We start from the raw sequence: 27,648 nt of genomic DNA on the forward strand, positions 1-27,648 counted from the left end.
CCCTGAATCGGTTCTGAATGTCACACATTTGTAGGAGGGTGTCTGTTCATTTTACAATAAAATGTGCTTCAGTGTTGTTTTTATTTATTCATGGGATGTGGGCACTGTTGACTGGGCCAGCATTTGTTGCCTGTCTCTTATTGCCACTGAGCTATATGGCTTAAGGAGCATTCCAGAGTGTAGTTAAGAATTGCTGTGGGTTAGGAGTTACATGTTGTCCAGTCTGGGTAAGGATGGCAGATTTCTTTCCCTAACGGGCATCCAGAAAATCGGATGGGAATGTTATGATTGTTACATGATCATCATTTGGTTAGTTTTTAATTTCAGATTTTTTTCTTGAAAATTGAATTAGAGTTTCACCATCTGCCATGGTAGAATTCAAACCCTTGTCCTCTGAGCTTCACTCTGGATTACTAGCCCAGCCATATTACCTTCCTCATGCCAGGTATAAAAGCAACCTTTCAAAATGTTTCAGTCAAACCAGTGTATTTTATGGCATTTTGAGGGAGATTGAATGGAAACATAAACCAAACAGCGCGAGTTCGAATTATTGTTACTCAGTGTATCATGATAACCACATCTGTTTCTGATCTCTAGTATAAAATGATGTATTGCTATTTTGTGATCTTTTAGAGTTTAGAATCATACAGGTGAATGATGTTGAAAGAGGCTATTTGACCTGTTGTGCCTCTAACCTATTCAAATGTTATAATATGCATTACACAGCAGGTGGACTGCAGCGGTTCAAGAAGACAGCTCACCACCACCTTCTCAAGGGCAAATAGGGACGGGCAATAAATGCTGACCAGCCAGCAACACCCACAAATAAATTTTTTTTTTTTTAAACTGTTTCTATAGTCATGTCATTCCAAAGGGAGTTTAATTTATTTCATTATCTTATTCATTAAGTGCACTGCATTAAGTTCGCTGGTTTGGTTAGATTTATTTTTCCCTTTCATATTGTTATCATCGAAGGTCACTTCATTTTTCAACAGCTTCAGTTTCCCCAAAATGCTGTTGTGATGACCAGTTTTCCGCCTCCTGTGTCACAATGAGCCAGGGTGGATTTTGCTCATGTCTGTCTGCATGATTCTCAAATGTGAGTGTAACACAGTGGGAGCTGATAGTGTTACACTATGAGTTAAAACACATTTGCTCACCCATTTATATCTGGCACAAAATCCGCACTTTGGTCAAAATCTAAATGTGGAACAGAAGTGTGGCAGATACTTAGTTTTGGAAAATTATTCCTCGGTATTAATGTGCTGTTTTTATGATGAATTGGTTGTATTTGTCAATTAGTCTAATCACTCTTGTGATATTATAGATTAACATTTAACTGAATCAGAAATTTGTGTTCTTGTATCCTATCTAGTGCCTGTTATTACCTGCCCAACATTCAACCCTTTTATTACCAACTAAGTTGAAAATGGAAAATAACAAAGTATTACCTGAGGTTAGATCTCTTAACAAAAAGGGAAGGACATGGTGTTAACTATTCAGCACTTAAAATTAAATCATTTGGATCGGACTGGACTAAGTTGTGGCTTTCAGAATCAAACCAGGGACTTTCTGCGACTTCAGGGATTCCACTTAGCTGATTCAGGAGATATGTGTAATCTCTATTGCTGACATTCCACTGTCAGCTCCTGTGCTGGGAAGTAGGAGGATGGTGTTAATTAAATTTGTGGGCACCCGATTTCAGCAACTCAGCATGCTGAACAAATTGGGCTGAATATGTGAAGAGGCCATTCATTCATGTCCAGTGATCTAATGCTGCAGCCCTAGAGATGTTCCTATTGTATTAAAATGGATTGTGATAAATAAATACTTACATCCAAAATCTGGTTTTCTTCCCCCCCCCACCCTCCCCCCACACTTCGGTGTGTGTGTGTGTGTGTGTGTTTTTAATCCCTTAAAGTGAGATTAGAAGTGTTAGAAAAACTGGTTTTTCATTCCTAGTGGAATTAAGTCTGGCAGAGGTATAACGAAGATCAGACTCCCAGCACAGCCCCCTTACTTCAATCACGTCTGCTTCCATGCATCAGTGGGACACAGTTGTTGTGGACAAATGCATAGTTACAGGGTTGTGGTCATGTAATTCCTGTGAATTTTGTGTCAACAGGATTATAACGGATCTAACTGATGCTATTTCTGTGGCTGGCAGCTGCTTCTGAGAAGAGCCATGGTGCCAGTCTCTATTTCTAGCTCTGGAATATGCTATTGTCGGGGAAACAATGGCTGGCGTAGGTCAACACAAAGAATGGTTATAAGCATTGCAGGGAAATGTGACCTCTCCAGCATCAAAGGAGCACTAATACTGCCCTGTGTATGCACAGTCAGCCTTCTTCCAGCAGTTTGTGTGTGAGAGAGAACAACTGCATACTCATTTTGAACCTTCAGTTAATTGAGAACCGTCCCAAATCAGCTGTATCCTTTGGAGGATTCAGGTTGATACTTGTGCTCTTTTTTTTGTAATGTTGCAATGAAATGTTGCCCTACACTCCAGCCTCACTGGGATTGAATGTGACCATGGGGGGGGAGGGATGAGTAAGGCAGATGCTAAAAGCAGCATTTGCATCTTTGACTCCCGTTTGTATCATAGCCGTTCCACTGGGCTTTATTTGAAGCCACTTTGTGGCAGGGTGTGAAATAAATTGGCATATAAAGAATGGGTTGAGTTCACAACATTGAACTTAATTGTTATTATAAGCAGGAATGAAATTTGCCAACATGTGTTGTATTGCTTGTTTTATAATTGCAGGATATTTTGGTCTTTGGTCCTGTATGATCCCATCAGGACTCCATTTTGTTTTTGTTCTGGGGTAGTATCTGGAGAACGTTGATTCCCCAAGGAGGTTAATTTTGTTTTGATTTGAATATATTGCATGTCTTTATATTTGTGTCTTTAATACAGACCCAAATGCATTTGTTTTCTTATTAAAGCACTGGTGCCATTACAATGTTACACAAAGGAACCTCCTACTGACCATTGTCCATCTGAGAGATGGCAAATACTGAAACTGCTCTGATAAATCCAGCCTGTTCAGGTGCAGTGCGGCGAGGTTCTTCATTGTTCAGAATTGTGGGAAGAACATTAGACATTTTTCTGGAATCTACATGCCTTTGGATTGAAGGAAGAAATTCCTTTTTGGTTCTGGTTCCAAGAAGATCAGAAAAGAACTTTCTAATTTTTACTCAATTTTTTTTGTGGCTGTATGAGTGATGGTGGACAGAAGGATGTTGGTCAATAACCATTAGGTTCTAGGTGCCAAGATTGATGTCTGGAATGGACTCGATGACAAGTTGGTCTCCATAGCACTCAGATAAATGGCTGTTTGATTGAGTTTTTGGTGGATTCAGTTGCATGATTGTTAGAATGAGGTTCATTTGAAATAAATGGTGGCCAGGGCACTGAGGAACACCCAGCTTTTCAAAACTAATACAATAACCGATCATGTCTAGCGGAGCAGACACATGGTGGTCGCTGTGTAATGTTGCATCCAAAGTAAAGCCCTGTGTAAAGCAGCCATGGTATTATTGAATGAGAGGGCAGGCTTGAGGAAAACTAATGTCGTCGTCTTCCTCGCTTCCTGCTGCTCCTCCTCCCTATTTCCGATGTTCTTCTGCAGCACTCCCTCAGCCAATGTTAGCCTAGATTATATGCTCAGGTCCTGGAATCTTCTGTGCCCCTTGGTCACTTGAGCAAGGTGCTGGAACAAAATCAAGTGAATGTGATTGGAGTTGAATGTCTTGTGGAGTGAGAGGATGAAACCAAGAAGAGATTTATTTGGAAAAAAAAAGCTAGGGAAGTTGTGTCATTATGGCTGAGTCATAGAGATGTACAGCACGGAAACCGACCCTTCTGTCCAACTCGTCCATGCCGACCAGATATCCCAACCCAATCTTGTCCCACCTGCCAGCACCTGGCCCATATTCCTCCAAATCCAGATGCCTTTTAAATGTTGCAATTGTACCAGCCTCCACCACATCCTCTGGCAGCTCATTTCCATACACGTACCACCCTTTGCATGAAAAAGTTGACCCTTAGGTCTATTTTTATATCTTTCCCCTCTCACCCTAAACCTATGCCCTCTAGTTCTCAACTCCCCCACCCCAGGGAAAAGACTTTGACTATTTATCCTATCCATGTGCCTCATGATTTTGTAAACCTCTATAAGGTCACCTCTCGGCCTCCACTCCAGAGAAAACAGCCCCAGCCTGTTCAGCCTCTCCCTATAGCTCAGATCCTCCAACCCTGGCAACATCCTTCTAAATCTCTTCTCAACCCTTTCAAGTTTTACAATATCTTTCCGATAGGAAGGAGACCAGAATCGTACCTAATATTCCAACAGTGGCCGAACCAATGTCCTGTACAGCTGCAACATGACCTCCCAACTCTAGTACTCAATACTCTGACCAACAAAGGAAAGCATACCAAAAGCCGCCTTCACTATCCTATCTACCTGCAACTCCACTTTTAAGGAGTTATGAACCCGCACTCCAAGCTCTTTGTTCAGAAACAGTCCCTAGGACCTTTACCATTAAGTGTACAAGTCCTGCTAAGATTTGCTTCCCCAAAATGCAGCACCTCGCATTTATATGAATTAAACTCCATCTGCCATGTCTTAGCCCATTGGCCCATCTGATCAAGATCCTGTTATAATCTGAGGTAACCTTCTTTGCTGTCCACTGCACCTTCAATTTTGGTGTCATCAGGAAACTTACTAACTATATACCTCTTATTTTCACATCCAAATCATTTATATAAATGATTTGGATGTGAAGATATAAATGATGAAACGTAGTGGAGCCAGCACCAATCCTTGTGGCACACCAATGGTCACAGGCCTCCAGTTTGAAAAACCACCCTCCACCACCACCCTCTGTCTTCTACCTTTGTGCCAGTTCTGTATTCAAATGGCTAGTTCTCCCTGTATTCCATGAGATCTAACCTTGCTCACCAGCCTCCCAGGGGGAACCCTGTCGAACGCCTTACTGAAGTCCATATAAATGACATCTACTGCTCTGCCTCTTCAATCCTCTTTGTTACTTCTTCAAAAAACTCAATCAAGTTTGTGAGACAACATTTCCCACGCATAAAGGCAAAAGTGAGGGCTACAGATGCTGGAAATCAGAGTCTAAATTAGAGTGGTGCTGGAAAAGCACAGCATGTCAGGCAGCATCCGAAGAGCAGGAAAATCGGCGCACCTCGGAACTCTTCAACTTTTCCCACACACCAAGCCATGTTGACTATACTTAATCAGTCCTTGCCTTTCCAAATGCATGTACATCCTGTCTCTCAGGATTCCCTCCAACAACTTGCCCACCACCGAGGTCAGGCTCACTGGTCTATAGTTCCGTGGCTCGTCCTTACCACCCTTCTGAAGCAGTGGCACCATGTTAGCCAACCTCCAGTCTTCCGGCACCTCACATGTGACTATCGATGATACAAAAATCTCAGTAAGAGATCCAGCAATCACTTCCCTAGCTTCCCACAGAGTTTTAGGGTACACTGGATCAGGTCCTGATTGCTGTCTTATCTTTGGGTGACCAAGGATTTTAGGTTTAGGTGTTTACCTCAAATACTGACTACAAAGTGACATCCCAGTACAATCCTGAGGGAGGTTTGTATTGCTTGAGGTGTTGCCTCTTGTAAGAGATGTTAATTTAAGGCTAAATCTCTCTCTGCTCAGCTTGATGGAGCTGATCCAGTTGCACTATTTTGAAGAACGGCACGGGAGTTCTACCCGGTGTCTTAGCCTATATTTATCCATTCATCAACTGAAGAATGAGGGAGCATTTAGGATCGGGTCCAGGCCATTCAGCCCTTTTGAATCTGTTCTACTGTTCATTAGGATCATGGGTGATCAGGTTGTGGTCTCTGCTCCAGTCCTTGCTGCTTGCACCCATAACGCCTACCTCTTGTTGGTCAAAGATCTATCTAAGTCAACCTTGAATAAATTTAAAGATCCAATCTTCACTGCCTTCTAGGGAAAAGAATTCTACACTCAAACAGCCCTCCCAGAGGAAAACAAAACTCTTTTTAAATGTTCTTCTAAAGGAAGACCACTTATGATCCCTGGTTTTAGTCTCATTCAAACATTCAGACCCCTCAGGAGCTTCAATACTTCAGTCAGGTCAGCTTTCGTTCTTTTAAACTCCAAAGGGGTATAGTGCCAGTCTAGTCAACCTTTCATCATAAAGTAAGTCCATTATCCAAGGAATGAATCATGTAAACCTTCTGTTATTTCCATCTGTGAAAGTGGAGGCATGACACGTTTCCCTGCCCCGTCCCTTGTAATTCTCAGATTTCACAAACTGTGCAGGAATTTGCTTCAATGGGACATTGACAAGTTGGCCAAATGGGCAGAGCTGGCAGACGAATTTCAATGTCGAGAAAAATGTGAGGTAGTGCATTTTGGTAGAGGAAACTGGGAGAGACAATACAGGCTCAACAGAACAACTTTGCGGGGAGCACAAGAGTAGATAATTCTGTATGTTGGCAGCGTCCATATTTCTTTGTTCAGTAGACAAGGTGAGAGAGAGTTTTAATCTTTTGAATATTCAATCTGCTGATGTTTTGTCACTAGAAGTATTCCAGGAGCAGAGGGACCTTGGCGTTCAGGTACACAATTCTCTGAAGGTGCCAAGCGAGTTGACAGTGTTTAAGAAGTCTTGTAGGATCCTTGGGTTTATAAATAGAGACACATAAGAGACACATAATTAATGCTCCACCTCTACAAATCATTGGTCAGACCACATTTAGTGTATGTGTTCAGTTCTGGGCGCCTTATTTAAGGAAGGATGTTAAAGCCCTGGAGAGAATTAATTGGAGGTTTACTAGAACTGATACCTGGAATGAGGATTTTAGATAAAGGAAATAATAGAGAAGTTAGGCTTATTCTCCTTGGAGGAGGTGGGTACTGCAGATGCTGGAGATTAGAGTGGTGCTGGAAAAGCACAGCAGATCAGGCAGCATCTGAGGAGCAGGAAAATCAACATTTCGGGCAAAAGCCCTTCATCAAGCACCTTCCTTCCTGCTCCTCAGATGCTGCCTGACCTGATGTGCTTTTCCAGCACTACTCTAATCTTGACTCTTATGCTCCTTTGAGCAGAGAATTTTTAAGAGGTAATCTTCTTGAGGTGTTCAAAATTATGAACAATGTTGAAAGGGCAAAGAGGATATTCCGTTTGCACTAGTTGGTATGTCAGTAACTAAGGGTCACGATTTCCAGATTGTCAGCAAGAGAGCAAGGAGTGAGATGAAGAGAGACTTCTTTGTGCAGAGAATTGTTAGGATTTGGGATGCACTGCTTGGGAGAGTGGTGGAGGTGGATGCCATGTGCAGTTTCATAAGAGAATTGGATATATATTGAAAGTGATGAATATGGGGCTAGTTGGATAGCTCTTTCCACAGCCAGTACAGAGACAATGGGTTGAATGGCCTCCTTCTGTACTTAAAATTTTATGATTCTTTGTATATCACAAGCTCCATTTCTTATGGATTTGACACCAGTCTAACACACTTTGCACAGATGTAGTTTAACTGGATTTTGGAAATGACCGTGTCTGTCCTCCACCAGAGTGAGTTACCGTTGGGTTCATTTAATCAGACCTGAGGCCAGTGGCATGTGGGGATTATTAATGTATGACTTGGAAAGGGTTAGTAGAGGTCGACAGCACAGAAAGAGGCCCTTTGACCTATCGGGTCTGCACCAGTCAAAATTCCACTAATCCCAGTATTATTATGATTTCCAGTTTCCTAAATGAATGCCAGGGGAATCCGTTTGGGGTTATTGCTGAATGCCAGCTGGGTGGAGATTAAATCTTTGCAAAGAGTTATTGGGAGAGCTCAAGGAGAAATGGGTTTTCTAAATCAATCCCTACAGTGTGGAAACAGGCCTTTCATCCCAACCAGTCCACAGCAACCCGCCAAAGAGTAACCCACCTAGACACCCATTTCCCTCTGACTAATGCACCTAATACTATGGGCAATTTAGCATGGCCAATTCACCTGACTTGCACATCTTTGGACTGTGGGAGGAAACCGGAGCACCCGGAGGAAACCCGCACAGACACAGGGAGAATGTGCAAACTCCACACAGACGGTCGCCTGATGCAGGAATTGAACCTGGCACCTTGGCACTGTGAGGCAGCAGTGCTAACCACTGATCCACCATGCCACCCAAAAGTTATGGAAGTAGAATGCATCTGTGCTGAAATGGCAAACAAAACGTCACATTTCTGGCTGATGTATCTTTTTCAGTATAGTTGCCTCATCAAAAGACACCCAGCAGGGTTCCCTTTGGTTTTAACTCGGTGCACACTCAGTCAGGTATGTACCTGCAGTTGTGAGATATCCAAACTAGAGTACGTACAGTGACAAACAGTGCATAGCAATATTCGGAGATTAAAACTCTCTCACACCTCTTGTCTACTGAACAATGATATGTGAATGCTCCCTATGTGCAGAATTATCTGGAACTTTGTCCTTTGCAACTCTCTGTATAAGGAAATCGAACTTTGCAGAAGACATTGGTTACAGCTCTGTTGAGGGGCTTGGTTTAGTTCAGTTGACTGGATGGTTGGTATACAAAGCAGTGTGATGCTGACTGTGTGGGTTCAATTCCCACACTGGCTAAGTTTACCATGAAGGACTCCATTTCTCAATCTCTCCCCTTGCCTGAGGTGTGGTGACTCTAGTTAAATTGCCACCAGTCACCTCTCTGTAATGAGGGGGCAGCCTGTTGTCAGCTAAGACTACGGTGACATGACTTGCAAATGAAAGCAGTGGACCTTAAGTTAATTTAGGAAAAGTCTTGACAATGGAGCTGTTGGTCAGAAATAAAATATGCTGAAGGGAATCTTTTTTTTAAAAAAATTATTCAAATCAAACTGCTAGGCTTGTGGCAAGTTTCAATTGTGAATAGAGATAAATCTTATTCATTTTTATCACGTTTCTTTGCCAGTTTGTTCCTGAAAACTGGAAACTCTAAAATATGTAAAAATGGAAAGGGGCAGGTCAGTTATTTGAAGCTAGCTACACCTACAACACGCAGAATCCATTCAGCCCATCTTATATGTGCTAGTTCTTGATTTGACTTTGTCTACTCAGAATTTCTGTTAACACAAATTACATATTGAAAGATAAAGAGTTGGTTGAATTATTCCTCAATTTGCATTTTTTTTCTTGGCTGAGTCAAAACTCACTTCCTAACAGTGCTGTGGGTGTACCTACTCCACTGTCTCCAGTAATGTAAGAAGGACCTTCATTTTTTTTTGTTCACTCTCGGAATGAGAGTATCCTTGGCTGGGCCAGCATTTATTGTCCACCCCTAACTGCCCAAAGGGCAGTTAAGAATCAACCACATTGCTGTAGGTCTGGAGTCACATGTAGGCCAGGCCATGTAAGGATGGCAGATTTCCTTACCCAAAGGACATGAGTCAACCAGATGAGGTTTTCAACAATGAACAGTAGATGAATGTCATCATTAGCCAAGGGCAGTTAGGAATGCCAACAAACGTTGGCACATCACATCAAAGAATATGTTTTTTAAGTTATGCTTTTAAACGTCTTAAGATCTACTCAGTACTCAAGAATTCCATTTCTACTGTTTTTCAAAAGCACAGACATTAAAAAAAGAAATGGAAGAATTAGCAGACACTTTCAGCCAGATGTCCTTGACTGTCATTATTTTGGTGCACTAGATGTAGTGGTGTCAAGAAATAGCTGACAGAATTGGATACTGCCGCAAAGCTAGCTGCGTCTCTGACCAAGCTGTCCCAATGTAGTATCTACCCAACAAAGTGGAGATTTTGTTCACGTATGTCCTGTCCGTAAAAAGCAGGAAAAACCCAATCAAGCCAGTTAGTGTCCCGTCAGTCTCCTCACGGCTGTCAGTAAATTCATGGAAGATGTCAGCAGTGCTATCCAGCAGCAACAACCCCCACTCCTTGAGACCCTGACCCCGCTACAGCCCTGTACCAAACGTGAATAAAGGAGCAGAACTTGAGATGAGCCGCAAGAGATGGGGGAGATACTAAACAAGTATTTTGCATCAGTGTTGACTGTGGAAAAGGACATGGAAGATATGGAATGTCGGGAAATAGATGGTGACATCTTGGAAAAATGACCGTATTACAGAGGAGGAAGTGCTGCATGTCTTGAAATGCATAAAGGTGGATAAATCCCCAGGACCTGATTAGGTGTACCCTAGAACTCTGTGGGAAGCTAGAGAAGTGATTGCTGGGCCTCTTACTAAGATACTTGTATCATCGTTAGTCACAGGTGAGGTGCCAGAAGACTGGAGGTTGGATAACTTGCTACTGTTTGAGGAAGGTGGTAAGGACAAGCCAGGGAACTATGGACCCGTGAGCCTGACGGTGGTGGGCAAGTTGTTGGATGGAATCCAGAAGAACAGGATGTACATGTATTTGGAAAGGCAAGTACTGATTAGGGATAGTCAACATGGCTTTGTGTGTGGGAAATCATGTCTCTCAAACTTGATTGAGTTTTTTGAAAAAGTAACAGAGGATTGAGGGCAGAGAGATGGATGTCATCTATATAGACTTCAGTAAGGCATTCAACAAGGTTCCCCATGGGAGACTGGTTAGCAAGGTTAGATCTCATGGAATACAGGGAGAACTAGCCATTTGGATACAGAACTGGCTCAAAAGGTAGAAGAGAGAGGGTGGTGGTGGAGGGTTGTTTTTCAAGACTGGAGGCTTGTGATCAGTGGAGTGCCACAAGGATCAGTGCTGGGTCCCACTACTTTTCATCATTTTATGTAAATGATTTAGATGTGAGCATAAGAGGTATAGTTAGTCAGTTTACAGATGACACCAAAATTGGAGGTGTATTGGACAGAGAAGAAGGTTACCTCGGATGACAATGAATCTTGATCAGATGGACCAGTAGGCTGAGGGGTAGCAGATGGAATCTAATTTAGATAAATGTGGGATGCTGCATTTTGGAAAAGCGATTTTCTTAGCAGGATTTATACACTTAATGGTAAAGGTCCTAGGGACATTTGCTGAACAAAGAGCTTGGAGTGCGGGTTCATAGCTCCTTGAAAGTGGAGTTGCAGGTAGATAGGATAGTGAAGGCGGCTTTTGGTATGCTTTCCTTTGTTGGTCAGAGTATTGAGTACAGGAGTTGGAAGGTCATGTTGCAGCTGTACAGGACATTGGTTAGGCCACTGTTGGAATATTACGTGTGATTCTGGTCTCCTTCCTATCGGAAAGATGTTGTAAAACTTGAAAGGGTTGAGAAAAGATTTGCAGGGATGTTGCCAGGGTTGGAGGATTTGAGCTATAGGGAGAGGCTGAATAGACTAGGGCTGTTTTCCCTGGAGTGTCGGAGGCTGAAGGGTGATCTTATAGAGGTTTATAAAATCATGCGAGGCATGGATATGATAAATAGACAAGGTCTTTTCCCTGGGGTGGGGGAGTGCAGAACTAGAGGGCATAAGGTTTAGGGTGAGAGGGGAAAGATATAAAAGAGAGCTAAGGGGCAAGTGTTTCATGCAGAGGGTGGTATGGGTATGGAATGAGCTGCCAGAGGAAGTGGTGGAGGCTGGTACAATTACAACGAAAGGCATCTGGATGGGTATATGAATAGGAATGGTGTGGTGGGATATGGGCTGGGTGCTGGCAGGTGGGACTAGATTGGGTTGGGATATCTGGTTGGCATGGATGAGTTGAACCGAAGCGTTTGTTTCCGTGCTGTACATCTCTATGACTCTGTGAGACGAGAGTTGCTCACCTTGATGTCACAGATTGAGGAAAAGGCTGGAGCACAAAGTGGAACAAATTATGTTTGTGGTAGGCTCGAAGCCACAGGGCATCGCCAAAAGAGTTCCTTTGGGACATGCCCAAGGCCCAGCCATCTTCAGTTGCTTATCAGTGGCCTTACCTCCACCATAAGGTCAGGGAGTGGGGGCACTTGCTGATGGTAAAGTAGTTGATTCCATTGCAAGTCTTCACATAATAAAGCACTCCATTCCTGCATGCTACAAGACCACAGCTCAGTAGAGTTTTAAAGTGGCAAGTATTATCCTAGTGAATGATACTACTGGACAAGTCCGATCACAATGAAATCCGGTTTGACCAATAACTCATAATAAATATATAAATGTGATCAATTCACTGAAACATAGTCACACAAGGCTGCAGCATTTATTTAACAATACTTTAGAAGGTTATTACACAAAAGATGGAAAACGACACATGGAGCAGTTAGAAAGATCTTAAAACACAGCAAAGTGAAATTGCATCCTGTTTTCCAACACCACCTTTTATGGAAATTCATTTGAAGAAATTTCCCTTGATATCAAATCTTAGAGTTCAACCTAATTATTCTCTCCAGTTCGTTCCTGTGAACTCTTCTTACATGAATGCACACAAAACTGAGAGCTTCGCCTTTCTTTGTTTTTAAATAACCTGCAGATTTCTATCCTAACACTCCTTGCTTGGAGGTTGCATAAACATAACTTCTGCGTGCATCTTGAACAACACCAAGAAACTTGATATCATTGAAGACAATGCAGCCCATCAATACCCTTTTAAACATTCACCTCCCCTGCCCCATGTACATTGTGTCTGCAGTGTGTGCCATTCACAGGATGCACTGCAGCAGCTCACCAAGGTGCTTTCAACAGCACCTCCCAAACCCGTGACCTCGGTAAAAACAATGACTACAGATGCTGGAAACCAGAGTTTAGATTAGAGTAGTCAAACCCGTGACCTCTACCACCCAGAAGGACAAGGGTAGCACCACCAACTGCAAGTTCCTTTCTGTCACTGACTATCCTGATCTGGAATCACGTCCCTTCCAGCGTTGCTGGGTAAAAAAACCGGGAACTCCCTTCCACGCTGTGCACTTACAGCAACTGGACATTAATGGTTCAGGAAGTACCTGACCACTTCCTAAAGACATTTGAGAACCGGCAATAAATCCTGACATTATTAGCCATGCCCATATCCCAACGAATGAATAAAATATCCTAATTATTGCTATCTAATTCCGGATTACTTCACTAGAAGAAATTGGTCTTCCTCTCTATCTATTCTATTGAAACCATTTATTGTTATAAACCTCTCAATTAGCTTAATGTGGAAAGCAGGGGCTGGCAGGCGTTCCATATTTCCACATTCCTTCCGTCAACCAATAATTAATTACCAGCTCTAATTAGAAGGAAATTGAACAGAAATAAGTTTTACACGGTGGAATCTAAATAAGATTACCTTCTGCCTAACTGTGTGGATTTTTGAAAGCAGTGTGCTGTCATTTTAATGAGCTGAAAATTTATCCAAAGCCCTCCAGAGAGGAGTGTTCTCATTTTGTTGTAGTAATTGGTCCAGATGATCCTGTCTCACTGCAAGCTGTCTGTGGCTTTAACAGTGAAAGGTGCATTGGTCAGTGGCTCAGTGAGTAACACTGTCTCCCATGAGTGAGAACACAGTGGGTTCTGATTTCACACCAGACACCTCACTGCAAGTATCAAGCTCACTCCAGTGCAATGCTGCTGTGATAGAATGATTGTCCTTTGGATGAGCTGTTAAACCAAGTTTATCATTACTCCCCTCAGGTGAGAACACACACAATCCTATAACACCATTTTCTACAACAGTAAACAATTTATCCTATATTGCCTAAGCAATATTTTATCCCTAAATAAATAGTATTTAAAAAAACATAATCTGGTTATTGTGGCGCTGTTAATGGTGTTGCAGTTATGAGGTTTAGAAGATTAGTTTTGGGACTGTCTTGAAGATAAACTACAGGGTCATCTGACCTGTTCTTAAAATTATCCTCACAGCAAGCTTGAGTGGTTTGATCGCTAAAGATTAAAAACAATGTTTAAGGCGTTCATATGTCTCATGTAGCTACTATTTAACAGAGAATGTGCTCTCCACAGTCCCAGCAAAGTGTTGAGAATGTCCTGTTGTAAACAATTGGGCTTTTAAACTGCCTATCTACTACCACAAAAAAACAGAGTTGGGGCCTCAAGGAGTGTCAATCAGCCTTTCTAACTGAATACAAAGCCCAAGGCCCTTCACATTGCCAAGGAGATGAGCTTTAAGACAGAAAGGGTCTAAGATATCCCAGTCAAGGTTTGTCTGCCAGGATCAAACTGAGAGCAGCAAGACACTGTGGTTCACTACACAAAACTACAGATGGGTTTTTTAAATTCATTCATGGGTTATGAGGTTTGTTGGCTGGGCCATCACTTACATTTGTTTCTAGTTGCCCTTCAGAAGGTGGTGGTGATCTGCCTTTTTGAACTGCTGCTGTTCATGTGGATTGAGCCATAATGTCCTAAGGGAGAGGGGTTTCCAGGATTTTGACCCAGTGACAGTGAAGGAACTGCGATATTTTTCCATGTCAGGATGGTGAGGGGCTTGGAGGGGAACTTGCAGGTGGTGGTGTTCCCATGTGTCTGTAGCCCTTCTTCCTTCCAACTGGAAATGGTCAGTTTGTAAGGTTCTGTCTGTGGATCTTTGGTGAATTTCTTCAGTGCATCTTGTAATTCATACATAGTACTGCTATTGAGCATCAGTGCTGGAGAGAGTGGATGTTTGTGGGTGTGGTGCCAATCAAGCGGGCTTCTTTATCATGGATGGTGTCAAGCTTTGAGTGTTGTTGGAGCTGCACCCATCCAGGCAAGTGGGGAGTTATTCCATCACATTCCTGACTTGTGCCCTGTAGATGGTGGACAGGCTTTGGGGAGTCAGGAGGTAAGTTACTCGCCGCAGTATTCCCCTCTGACCTGCCCTTCTAGCCACTGTTTATGTGGCAAATCCAGTTGAGTTTCTGGTCTTTTTTTTTGTCTTTCTTTTGGAGATGATCGATGCCTGCCATTTGTGTGGCATAAATGTTACTTGTCACTTGTCTGTCCAAGCCTGGATATTGTCCATCTCTTTGTCATATTTGAACATGGACTGTTTCAATACCTGAGGAGTCATGAAAGGTGCTGGGCACTGTACAATCATCAATGAACATCCCCACCCCTAACCTTACCACGCAGGGAAGGTCACTAAAGCAGCTAAAGATGGTTGGATCTCAGACACAACCCTGAGGAACTTCTGCAGAAATGTCCTGGAGATGAGGTGACTGGCCTCCAAAAACCAGAACTATTCTCCTATGTGCTAGTTATGACTCCCAACCAGTAGAGAGTTAGCACCCGATCCCCATTGATTCCAGTTTTTCTCGGGCTCCTAGATGCCATACTTGATCAAATGTGGCCTTGATGTCAAAGGCTGACCCTCTCGCCTTGCCTCTGGAGTTCTGCTGTTTGTCCATGTTTGAACTAAGGCTGTAATGAGGGGTTCATGTTAAACCAGGCCAGAAGATTTATGTAGTTTGTGTGTGAGGAAGAATTTCTAATGGAGAACACCTCATTGTAATAGACAGTTCTGAGAGATAAAAACTTCCTTGCTGAGAACAAAGTAAACACTTGGGAGCTCAGGATCACCTTTGACTGAGTCTGAGAGGATTAAATATCTACTTCAAGGATGGTGTAAAATTATATCGAATCATCGAGCTGTACAATATGGAAGCAGATCCTTTGGTCCAACTCATCCATGCTGACCAGATATCCTAAATTAATTAGCCCCATTTGCCAGCACGTGGCCCATATCCCTCTTAAACCCTCCTGTTCATATACCCATCTAGATTCCTTTGAAATGTTATAATTGTACCAGCCTCCACCACTTCCTCTGGCAGCTCATTCCAGATATGTACCACGGTTTGTGTGAAAATGTTGCCCCTTCGATCCCTTTTTTAAATCTTTGCTCGCTCACGTTTAAACCTATGCCCTCTAACTTTGGAATCCCCCACCCCAGGGAAAAGACTTTGTCTATTTATCCTATCTGTGCCCCTCATGATTTTATAAATCTCTATAAGATCACCCCTCAGCCTCCAACGTTCCAGGGAAAACAGCCCCAGCCTTTCTCTATAGCTCAAATCCTCCAACCTGGCAACATCCTTGTAAATCTTTTCTGAACCCTTCCAAGTTTCACAACGTCTTTCCGATAGGAAGGAGACCAGAATTGCACACAGTATTCCAAAAGTGGCCTTACAATGTCCTGTGCAGTTACAACATGGCCTCCCAACTCCTATACTCAATACTCTGACCAATAAAGGCAAGCATACCAAATGCCATCTTCACTATGCTATCTACCTGCAACTCCACTTTCAAGAAACTATGAACCTGCACTCCAAGGTCTGTTTGTTCACCAGCACTCCCTAGAACCTTACTATTTAAGTGTATAAGTCCTAATCTGATTTACCTTTCGAAAATGCAGCACCTCACATTTATCGAAGTTAAACTCCATCTGCTGCTCCTCGACCCATTGGCCCATCTGATCAAGATCCCGTTGTAATCTGAGGTAACCTGTCCACCACACCACCTCCAAATTTGGTGTTATCTGCAAATGTGCTGACCATACCTCCTGTGAACTGTGATCTTAGTTGCTCTAAAAGAAAAAAAGGGTATTTTTAGTTTTGTGATTAAAGTTTAATTTCCCTAATTAGTCAGTAGTACTTTAGTTATGGTAAAATGCTTCAAATATAAAATTCTGTTGTCACATCTTGTATTCTTAGTTATAGACAGGAGTTTCTTTCAAGATTTTGTGAATACACTTCAAAAAGTCCAATGTTTGTTTTTAAAATGCTTTGTGAATTCTAGTGTGTAATGCGTGATATAAATGCTGGCTTTTCTTGCTTTACCTAGTCTGTTGAGAACAGGGTGAGATGGATACAAGTGCGGAGCCATGCAGAAAATGCATCAACTAATTTGTGCACAGCACGCTGCCACACACCGCACTCTGATAGGAGTAGGGAATCAGTTTGCTCAGTTGGCTGGCTGGTTTGTGATCGTGAGTGAGGACAACAGCATGGGCTCAATTCCAGCCCTGACTGAGGTTACCTCGAAGGGCTCTCCTTCTCAACCTCTCCCGCGCCTTATGTGTGGTGACCCTCCGGTTAAACCACCAACAATTGAGTCCTGCTCTTGCTAGAGAAAGACTATGGTGTATTTTAATATGATAACAACCAGGATGTTTGGGAGACTGATTAGCGAGGTTAGATCTGATGGAATACAGGGAGAACTAGCCATTTGGATACAGAACTGGCTCAAAGGTAGAAGAGAGAGGGTGGTGGTGGAGGGTTGTTTTTCAGACTGGAGCCTGTGACCAGTGGAGTGCCACAAGGATTGGTGCTGGGTCCTCTACTTTTTGTCATTTACATAAATGATTTGGATGCGAGCATAAGAGGTGCGGTTAGTAAATTTGCAGATGACACCAAAATTGGAGGTGTACTGGACAGTGAAGAGGGTTACCTCAGATTACAACAGGATCTGGACCAGATGGGCCAATGGGCTGAGAAGGGCAAATGGAGTTTAGAACATAGAACATAGAAGAATACAGCGCAGTACAGGCCCTTCGGCCCTCGATGTTGCGCCGATCAAAGCCCACCTAACCTACACTAACCCACCATCCTCCATATACCTATCCAATGCCCGCTTAAATACCCATAAAGAGGGAGAGTCCACTACTGCTACTGGCAGGGCATTCCATGAACTTACGACTCGCTGAGTGAAGAACCTACCCCTAACATCAGTCCTATATCTACCCCCCCCTTAATTTAAAGCTATGCCCCCTTTAATTCAGATAAGTGTGAGATGCTGCATTTTGGGAAAGCAACTCTTAGCAGCACTTATACACTTAATGGTAAGGTCCTAGGGAGTGTTGCTGAACAAAGGGACCTTGGAGTGCAGGTTCATAACTCCTTGAAAGTAGAGTCGCAAGTAGATAGGATAGTGCAGAAGGTGTTTGGTATGCTTTCCTTTATTGGTTAGAGTATTGAGCACAGGAGTTGGGAAGTCATGTTGCGGCTGTACAGGATATTGGTTAGGCCACTGTTGGAATATTGCGTGCAATTCTAGTCTCCTTCTTATCGGAAAGATGTTGTGAATCTTGAAAGGCTTCAGAAAAGATTTACAAGGATGTTGCCAGGGTTGGAGGATTTGAGCTATAGGGAGAGGCTGAACAGGCTGGGGCTGTTTTCCCTGGAGCGTCGGAGGCTGAGGGGTGACCTTAGAGGTTTACAAAATTATGAAGGGCATGGATAGGATAAATAGTCAAAATCTTTTCCCTGGGGTCGGTGAGTCCAGAACTAGAGGGCATAGGTTTAGGGTGAGAGGGGAAAGATATAAAAGAGACCTAAGGGGCAACATTTTCACGCAGAGAGTGGTACGTATATGGAATGAGCTTCCAGAGAAAGTGGTGGAGGCTGGTACAATTGCAGCATTTAAAAGGCATTTGGATGGGTATATGAATAGGAAGGGTTTGGAGCGATATGAGCCAGGTGCTGGCAGGTGGGACTAGATTGGGTTAGGATATCAAATCGGCATGGACGGGTTGGACCGAAGGGTCTGTTTCCATGCTGTACATCTCCTTGACTCTATGACTCTATAACTGATAACTGAGGGATAAAGATTGGCCAGGAGATCAGGGCTAGCTCCTGACTCTCCTCAGAATGGTGCTGTTGGATCTTCCACATCTACCTGAGAGAACAGAGCCCACCATCGGAGTTTAATGTTCCATCTGGAAGTGGGTCCGAACTGCCCAGCTCATTAATTTTGCTTGAAAGGGGTTTGTATTCCTGGTTCATGTCTGAGTTAGCTGGCCCTAGATGTATCCCTGGGTTGGAGAGGGGTAATAATCCCTTTGGACAGGGTCTATCCTCTGGAACTGAAAGTCACCAGGCGACAGAAGAGGACTCCACTTTAACAGATTTGTGTGGAGAATAGACAATTCTGAACCTTCTGGAGCTCAATCATCAAATGAATAAGTGCTTCAAGGAGGACTAGGAGATCTTCGGAAAAGAGAGAGTTTAGTTTGGAAGATACAGCCACATTTGATTAAACTTTTTTTTAAAAAAGCACATAGTATCACCCCACTTCATTAATTTTGTTCGTCGAATCCATACAGTGTGGAAGTAGGCCATTTAGCCCATCAAGTACACACTGAACCTCTGAAGAGCATCCAACACAGATCCCTATCCTATCCCTGTAACCCTGTGTTTCCCATGGATAATCCAACTTGCCTGAATGTCCCTGGACACTGTAGGCAATTGAGTAGGGCCAATCCACCTAACATCATTGGACTGAGAGGGGAGACTGGAGCACCCAGCGAATGTGCAATTCCAGACACAGTCAGCTGAGGGTGTAATCGAACACTGGTCCCTGGCATTGTGAGGCAGCAGTGCAAATCACTGAGCCACCATGTTCACTGGTCGAGAGAGGGTACCTAAATTCATCAGCAAAAAATTAATCCAACCACCTAAAAACCATGTGGTCCCTCTCTTCCTCACATATTACATAAGTTCCGCATGTATTTCCTGTTACTTTCTATTTCACAGCTGAAGTTGAAAGAGGGCTTTAGTAGCCTCATACTGAAGATGTTCAGGCAGCAAAGGGTTAAGGCCTGACTTATACAAAATATTCTTTAGTTTGCAATTTGGAATATTCTGTCATGTTCTGAGCAACATACTTTTTGAAACTAAGAGATGTCAGGACTATGGGGAAGGTGCAGAGTTAATAGGGTAGGCCTATATCGCCCAGTGCTCCGGAGAATGAGGGCTGATCCCTCTCAAGTAAATGATAATGTTGTTGAGGACCTTTTGACCAAGAAAATGTGTGAGGAAGATTGTTTCTCTTGGCAGGGCCATCCAGGACCAGATCTCGCAGTCTTCAGTTTAGGTCAGAGCGGAGAAGAAATTGTTTACCAATTTTCTTCCTCTTTTCCAGTTGTTATTCCTCTGCCTTTATTATTTGCTGGCTTCTAAACCTCTTTGGGTTCAGTCTTTTCGCAATAGTATAAGCCCCATTATTTCAATCTAATATTATCCTTTCTCAGTTAGCTCTGGGTGGATCATTTATCAGGTCAAGATTTTAATGTCTCAACAGAATATATTTGTTGAGAAAGATAAAACGTTTCTTTTTTAAGGTATTGACCATTTTAGTGGCAGTAGGTTCAGCAATTGGAAGGTCAATTAATAACCCCAGTTAGCAATTCATTAAAATAGTTAGAAAATTAACCAGCAACATTATTATTGTTGAGAGAGTTGAATCGTTTGAAAAAGCCAGAATTCAGATGATAGATGGAAAATCAGATTTGTGAAACTGTTTTGGGGCGGGGGCGGGAACAATTAAGGCATGACAGCTCAGTTTTTTCTATCCAAACCTTAATGCTAAAGAAGCAATCATAATGAACCATGTTTACCGAACTGAGTTTTAATAATATTTTGCTGGATTGCAGGCCTCTGCAAAAATTCATGAGAAAATTGTGTAGCAATGATAATGGGAGTAAATGAGGATTGTAAATATAATATTGAAAATAAATAATGGTAATGGAAACAATCTGTCTACAAACTGGAAACTCAGAGCTGTGTAAATAACGCTGAGAACATATATTGTGCAAAGAATGTGAAAAAATATAATGTTCAAAAGGCTACACGTGTGAAATCTAAAATGGGTGGAATAATTGGAGATGGCGTGAGAGAGAAATTCTGGAAGCTTACAAAAGCCAACCGTCTCTTGCTGCTAAATATTAACCCAGGGCCACCAAATGTTAATGCATGCCCTTTATTTTCAGTCCCATTTGAACACCACCAGAAGCTCCAGTTATTCCTTTGAGATGTCAAAGAGGGAGCACTATGCAGTGCAGGTTGTCATTCAAATTTACACCAGTATTCACCAGCTCACAGACTGGCACCAGTTGTAGTTCAGAGGGTAAATCAGCAGGGGGAACAACATGGAAGCAGATTCTTTGGTCCAACTCATCCATGCTGACCAGATATCCTAATATAATTAGCCCCATTTGCCAGCACGTGGCCCATAACCCTCTTAAACCCTTTCTTCATGTAGAGCTGCACTTTAACACAAGTGTGTAGGAGCATGGGTAGGGAGTTAGAATGGCTTTGTAGCAAAATTAGCTAGAGACTTTGGGCTCAGCAAGCTGGAAGTGAAACCTGTGACGGCTTAACTGTACAAAAGAGGTTCCTTACAAATTGTTGGGATTCATCCATGGTACTATCTGTGTAGTCACCTCTAGGAGACCCCACTTGACAGAGCCTCTGCGGACAACTTTGATGGAATCCCAGCTGGCTGCCATCTTGGCCTTGAGCTCAAACATCTCCCTTGCCTGGACAGGGGCACCAATTTGAGACAGAGATGAGAAGGAACTTAGATCTCTGGGCTTAGAGTCCTTCTGTACATCAAAGGCCGAGAGATATTCTTGATCAGTGAGGGATGTGATGAAAGGTGATGCGAGGGATGTCTGATCAGCCGTGATACAATTGAATAAAGGAGCAGGTTCCAGGGGCTAAATGGCCTTCCATTCCTAATTCTCGCAGCCTTAAGAGCACCATGGTGCGTCTGTGCAGTCAAGCAGTCAGAGCACTGAGGTTTTGATTTCCTGGGAATACCCTGTTGGCCCTTGGGAAGAGTATCCTGGTGCCACGACTCGAGATGGCAGCTCCTCCACCAGACTCTCCAACTGGGCCAAGGTCGGCCAACTCTGCCGGAAGACCCCAGGCTGAAACAATCCCCGTGGTCTGCAGCCAGAGTTGGTAACCACGTGGTGATCTCCAACACCCTCAGGAGCTGAACACTCCCCTGTGTCCTGTACATTAGCTGCTGTTGGAACAACTAGTCAGAGCACTTAGTTAAAACAGCATTAAGGAGCTACAGTGTGGATAATATTCCATTACATCAACATTCCAGAGTTTGGCCACATGTGTTTTCCTGGTGGTAGAATAAAATGCACAATAAAGTATATAAACAGTGGTGTCTTTTTTCCTGAGTCACTCAGTTTAAAAACAAAAAGCAAGCTCAGTTCTGTCTCTCGATATATATGAAGAAAAAAATTAGCACAAGTAATTTTTGGAGAGAAAAACAAAGAAAATAAAGGGTACTGGTTGGGCCTGGGAAGGGAAAAAACAAGACCAGTGCAGAGGCCCTCTTGCAGTGCAGCGGTAGAGTTCCTAACCCTGATAGGCCTGAAAAGGACAAACACACTCTGATCTAATTAACATAGAGCCCCTGCATTTCTTTTTACTATCAAACCTGCAATGTTTACTCTCTACCTTATAACAATATGTAGGAGAAAGAGACATTTCTTACAATTTCTGTCGATTCTTGATCAAAATCCATCTTAGAATATGATGCACAGACCATGTGTGATGGTTAAACCGCTGGTTGGGAATCTGCTTCACAAAATAATTAGCAAAGCGCCACAAAATGATTTGAAGTTTTGAAATGGCTGGTTCTGGGTCAGTATTTCCTGGTCACCGGGCACAGCGATTTGACAATGGGGAGCTGTGTGATCTGGATGCTGTCCTCTATTCTGAAACTGGTTTGAGCTGGAACTGTAAGGAGAGCCTTTCTCACAGCCGTCGATTAGTTCCATTTTCATTTTGGCCAGCACCGAGCATCAACTGAACACATCTGGGTGATGCTGAATTCACTGTCGTGCTGTGTGAGAGAAAAAGGCATGTTCCCTTTTTGAGCAAAGCTGGTTCATAAATACTTAATCACACAAAATACGTTATTAATTTGTAATAAACACGGGTAAACAAGGTTTGTGGTCTGCTTTTGCCACCATTGGAACTTCGATATTTATCCTGCATCATAAATAATTCTAATCTCCTCTTCTGAGCAGAGTGTTGATCCTGTAATTAGGAATCAGTGAGGAGGTCTGTTCTGACCCTTGTATCTTTAAATGTAGAGGTCAATTGTAAATGGTTATAACGTGTTTGTGCATATGAGTCAGTACACTTCCCTGTATTACAATAGTAACATCCCTTCAAAGACAAAAGTAGTTTTGCCTTAAAATCGCTTTCAAAATGTTTTGATAGAGTCACGGAGATGTACAGCATGGAAACAGACCCTTCAATCCAGTTTGTCCATGCCAGCCAGATACCCTAAATTAATCTAGTCCCATTTGCCAGCACTTAGCCCATATCCCTCTAAACCTTTCCTATTCATATACCCATCCAGATGCCTTTTAAATGTTGTAATTGTACCAGCCTCTGCCATTTCCTCTGGCAACTCATTCCAAACACACACCATCCTCTGTGTGAAAAGGTTGCCCCTTAGATCCCTTTTGGATCTTTTCCCCTCTCACCCGAAATTTATGTCCTCTAGTTCTAGACTCCCCCACCCCAGAGAGTCCTGAGCAAATGCATGTTCCTGCTTAATCGCCCATTACACTGATTAAACGTTTCTAAATGAGTGAAGAATCTCTGTGTGCTATTTCAGGAGGACCCAGATGTCATATTGAGATCACAGGAAGGTATTTCAGCGCATATGTTTTTGGTTTTTGATTAAAGGGTCTGCACCCTAAACATAACTGGTCTTTCCTCATGAATGCTGCTGGATTATAGGCGAGGCAATGACTGACTGGTATTATCGCTGGACGGTTAAGCCAGAGACCCAGGTAATGTTCTGGAGACCTGGGTTCGAATCCGAACAAGGCAGGTGGTGGAACCTGAATTCAATAAAAAATAATCTGGAATTATGACCCTAATGGTGACTATGAAACTATTGTTGATTGTTGGGAAAAGCCCATCTGGTTCACTAATGTCTTTTAGGGAAGGAAGCAGTTATCCTTACCTGGTCTGGTCTACATGCAACCCCAGACCCACAGCAATGTGGTTGGTTCTGAACTGCCCTCTGGGCAATTCGGCATAGGCAATAGATGCTGTTTTAGCCAACGACGTCATCACCCTGTGAATGAATTAATGAATGAATGAATCTCTTCACGTTTTCTGATTTTTATGTCTTATTCCCAGCATTTCTAAGCAAATATTTCTACTTTACACTTTAATGGCATGTTTATAAATGTTAATCTTCCTGGGCTGTAACAATGAGGGATGGGATACATACCAATCCTAGCAGATCTTTTTGAACAGCACTTGTCAGAGCATTGCTTCCATTTTTAGAAAGTTGGAGTTGCCATCAGATGCTGAGAATTTCTAACCTGATTTGATTTATTAATGTCACATGTACCTAGGTACAGTGAGTGAGATGTATGCAGTAAAGGCAGATCATACCACACAAAATGCATAAGGTTCACGGAGCAGAGTGAGGAATACAGTGTTAGAGGCAAAGATAGAAAAAGCTGAGTAGGTATGGCAGCATCTGTAGAGAGAAATCAGTTTCCTATCCTCAGATGCTGCCAGACCTGCTGAGCTTTTCCAGCAATTTCTATTTTTGTCTCTGATTTACAGCTTCCACTAATTTTGCAGTTTTTATTGAGTACAATGTTATGACTTCAGTGAAGGCACATAAAGAGCAAGATCAATATTTAAGTTTAAAATTTGAGAGGTCTATTCAGAAGTCTAATAACAGTGGGGAAGAAGCTGTGCATGAATCTGGTAGCACGTGTGTTTAAGCTTTTGTATCTTCAGCCTGATGGGAGAGATTGGAAGAGATTATAACCAGGGTGGGAGAGGTCTTTGATGTTGGCTAAGTTCTGAGGCAGGGGGAAGTATAGATGGAGTCAGTGGATGGAAGGTTGGCTTGTGGATTGCTGCCAGTATGTCAGTTTGTTGAGCACTCTGCATGTTCTGTCTATGTTTTTCCAATTTATTAGGAATTTGAGGGAAGTTCTTCCATTTGTAAAGAGGGCATTCAGAATTTTATTTCATGGAAAGGCCTATCAGAGTGTTTGGAATTGCAAATGAATCAGTCATGGGTCACCTGGTGTACCTGGTGGTTATTCTCTTCACAACTTTCCCTCTATCTGGTCCGGCCAACATAATCCTTGGGGATTTATGTAGTCTCCCAATTAATACAAATTAAGATGAAATCGTTTCAATTATTGAAGAAATGTTTGTGCAAGGAAAAGCGAGTCGAGGAGAAAACATTGCATGAATGGGATGAAGGGAATTTTCTTGGGGTTTTTTTTGTTGTTTAGTAGAAAGTGGATATTGCTGGAAAGGCCAGGAATTTGTTGCCTATTTTTTAATTGCCCTTGAACTGAGCACTTGGCCAAGCTACTTTGGGCAGTGGTCAAGTGTTGGTCACATGTAGGTTGGACTCTGTAAACGTGGCAGATTTCCTTCCCTAAAGCGCATTAGTTAAACAGGTCATGTTTGTTTTTCATGGTCACAGCTTTTAGTGGAAGTAGCTTTCATTTGTAGATTAATTGAGTTTGGATCCCACCAGCAGTGGTGGTGGTGATATTGAGGTTTGAACCTGAGCATTAGCAGGGCCCCTGGATTATTAATCCAGTGACATTATTACCACGCCAAAGGATGTGCTCAAAGTTGTCTGATTTTGCTAGACTTGTGAGTCCAGGTTCATTGCTCAAAATGGTTTTGCAAAGGTGCTGTCACTATGGCAACCGCACAAGCTGTTTCTGTACAATCTCCCTGTTTCTGCACTGCATTGCAGGAAGACAACATTCTTTGAAAATCCTTCCTCCCACACGCTGGTGACACTTCACTGAAGCAATGGGTAGCCATGGTGGTGAGCATTCCTGCACAGATCACCGCTGTGACGCTCTTCGTTATCAAAGTTCCTTCAGTCGGTGATAGTGTGTGCTCCAAATGGTGCAGAGCCAAACAGTTCGACCTGGTGGGAACATGGAGCTACCACAGTAACTAGCCATTAAGGAGATGCTAGATACAAACAGGAGGGAGAAAACAATGGAATAATACATTAATAGAGTTGGAGGAGGCACATATGCAACACAAACCACTAGCAATGGGATACACTCCAACTAGGCTTGTTATGTTCAGGAAGTACTTTTTATAATTTATAATTAATATTTATATTAAATATTTATAACCTGTTGTAGTTTTCCACAGTGGTGGTACTGAGGCAGGAAAGAGTTTGTTCTACAGAATACAGTGAATGGATTTGGTCAGAGCCCGAGGATGGATGGGACTCTGGTGAAGTCTCCGTATCTGGTGTGATCTGTTTGCAATACGTTCCACCTTCCCAGGGACCTCAGCGAGAAAGATTGAATGTGGATCATTGAGGATGGTGATGGGAGTGTAGGGTAGGAAGAGGGCTGATTGTGACTCCCGTGCAGTAACGCTTGCATTCCCCGCTGCCTCCCACGTGTAGGAATGCTGTGTAGTCCATGCGCTTTATATCAGTGCTGATTGAGGTGGTAAAGACAGGGTTTGGGGTGGGGGTTGGTGGGGGGGGGGGGAGGGGAGAAAGAGTTGTGTTCTCGCAACATCCAGTGATCCATTCCTCCACAAGGTCGTTCAGCAGGCATCAGGCTCCAAGCTTGTATATTTAAGAGCCCTACGTTTTTAACCATGTGATCAACACCTGCCCAAGCTCAGTGCAGGATTTGTCCCACTGCTTATGACCACTTTGCCATTATGACACAAATACCCACCCCATTACCTTGCTCTTAAAGAGACCAAGTTGTACACTTTGGCTGACTCTCTCCCTCATGTCAGTTATCTTCATAAAAATGATTTTTATCAAGAATACACACAGTTCCAAACAATCAAAAGCCAATTTGATTTTGAACAATGAACTGGGCCTAAGTCCAATGTGGCCTGTTGCTAAGCGCTGGATGTGTTAATCTTTTTTTTCTGATCTGTAACTAACCCAACCAGTGTTATGCAAGCCTTCCTCCTCTCTTTTTTTGTATTAGCATCTTAGCTACACTTCTGCCTTGAGTTGGTGAGAGTTTACTAACACAAATCACTTTCTGTATTTTTTAAAAAGCGATTATTGCAGAATTGTTTCCCTGAAAATTATGTCTACATCACAGGATTGCAGTGGTTCAGGAAGGTAGCTCAGCACCACCTTCTCTGTGACAATAAGGGACCAACAGTAAATGTTGACGCAGCCAGGGACATCCATATTGCACAAACTAATTTTAAACACAAGTGCAGGGGTGGTAAGGAATCTACATAAAATATTGTAGACACTGCAAGGCTTCTCATTAAATTCTAATTTTAAAAATCTCAGCCCTTCATCTTCCTTCTGCTCTACTCCCTCCTTTTCTGACTTGGAGATGCCGGTGTTGGACTGGGGTGTACAAAGTTAAAAATCACACAACACCAGGCTATAGTCCAACAGGTTTAATTGGAAGCACATTAGCTTTCGGAGCGATGCTCCTTCATCAGCCCTCCACAATCACCTGATGAAGGAACGTTGCTCTTAAAGCTAGTGTGCTTCCAATTAAACCTGTTGGACTATAACCTGGTGTTGTGATTTTTATCCTTTTCTGACACTTGTCTGTCTGTCTCTCTCTCTCATTATTGCTGCCACTTCAGATTTTATGTATCCACTCTTGTCTTACTCTCTCTCTTTATATCTCTGTAGACAAAACTCCTTCTGTTTCAGTCCACAGATTTTTAGCAAGTTGGCAAGCAATCACAAGTACTGTTCCCATTGTTTGGAGCACAAACCATTTCAATGTAGTAATTTCTCAAGTGAACAATGGTGGGATACAAGGCCACGCACCACTTTACAGACTCCGTTCAGCCTTGGGGATGTGAGGAGCACCTGTAATCTCTCTCCGACCCCATCTCATTCATAAATCCCAGAAAGATTCTCTCTGGTGGTACAAGAATGGAGGCTGGGATATGGAGGCCAATTT

General features: G+C 42.8%; 1 protein-coding gene and 1 long non-coding RNA gene across 2 annotated transcripts in view; one reads left to right on the forward strand and one right to left on the reverse strand.

Moving 5' to 3' along the window:
* The window catches only part of dusp14 (dual specificity phosphatase 14), a 35,798-nt gene that overhangs the window by 5,207 nt on the left and 2,943 nt on the right, over window positions 1-27,648 (forward strand). The window lies entirely within an intron of this gene.
* Window positions 12,157-26,193, reverse strand: LOC140491508 (uncharacterized). The gene is made up of 3 exons (XR_011963323.1): window positions 23,685-26,193; window positions 22,194-22,544; window positions 12,157-16,482 (listed from the first exon to the last, which is right to left on the reverse strand). It is a non-coding gene; the product is annotated as an uncharacterized lncRNA (long non-coding RNA).

Source organism: Chiloscyllium punctatum, chromosome 19 (genome assembly GCF_047496795.1).
Source record: "Chiloscyllium punctatum isolate Juve2018m chromosome 19, sChiPun1.3, whole genome shotgun sequence".
Lineage (NCBI taxonomy): Eukaryota > Metazoa > Chordata > Chondrichthyes > Orectolobiformes > Hemiscylliidae > Chiloscyllium > Chiloscyllium punctatum.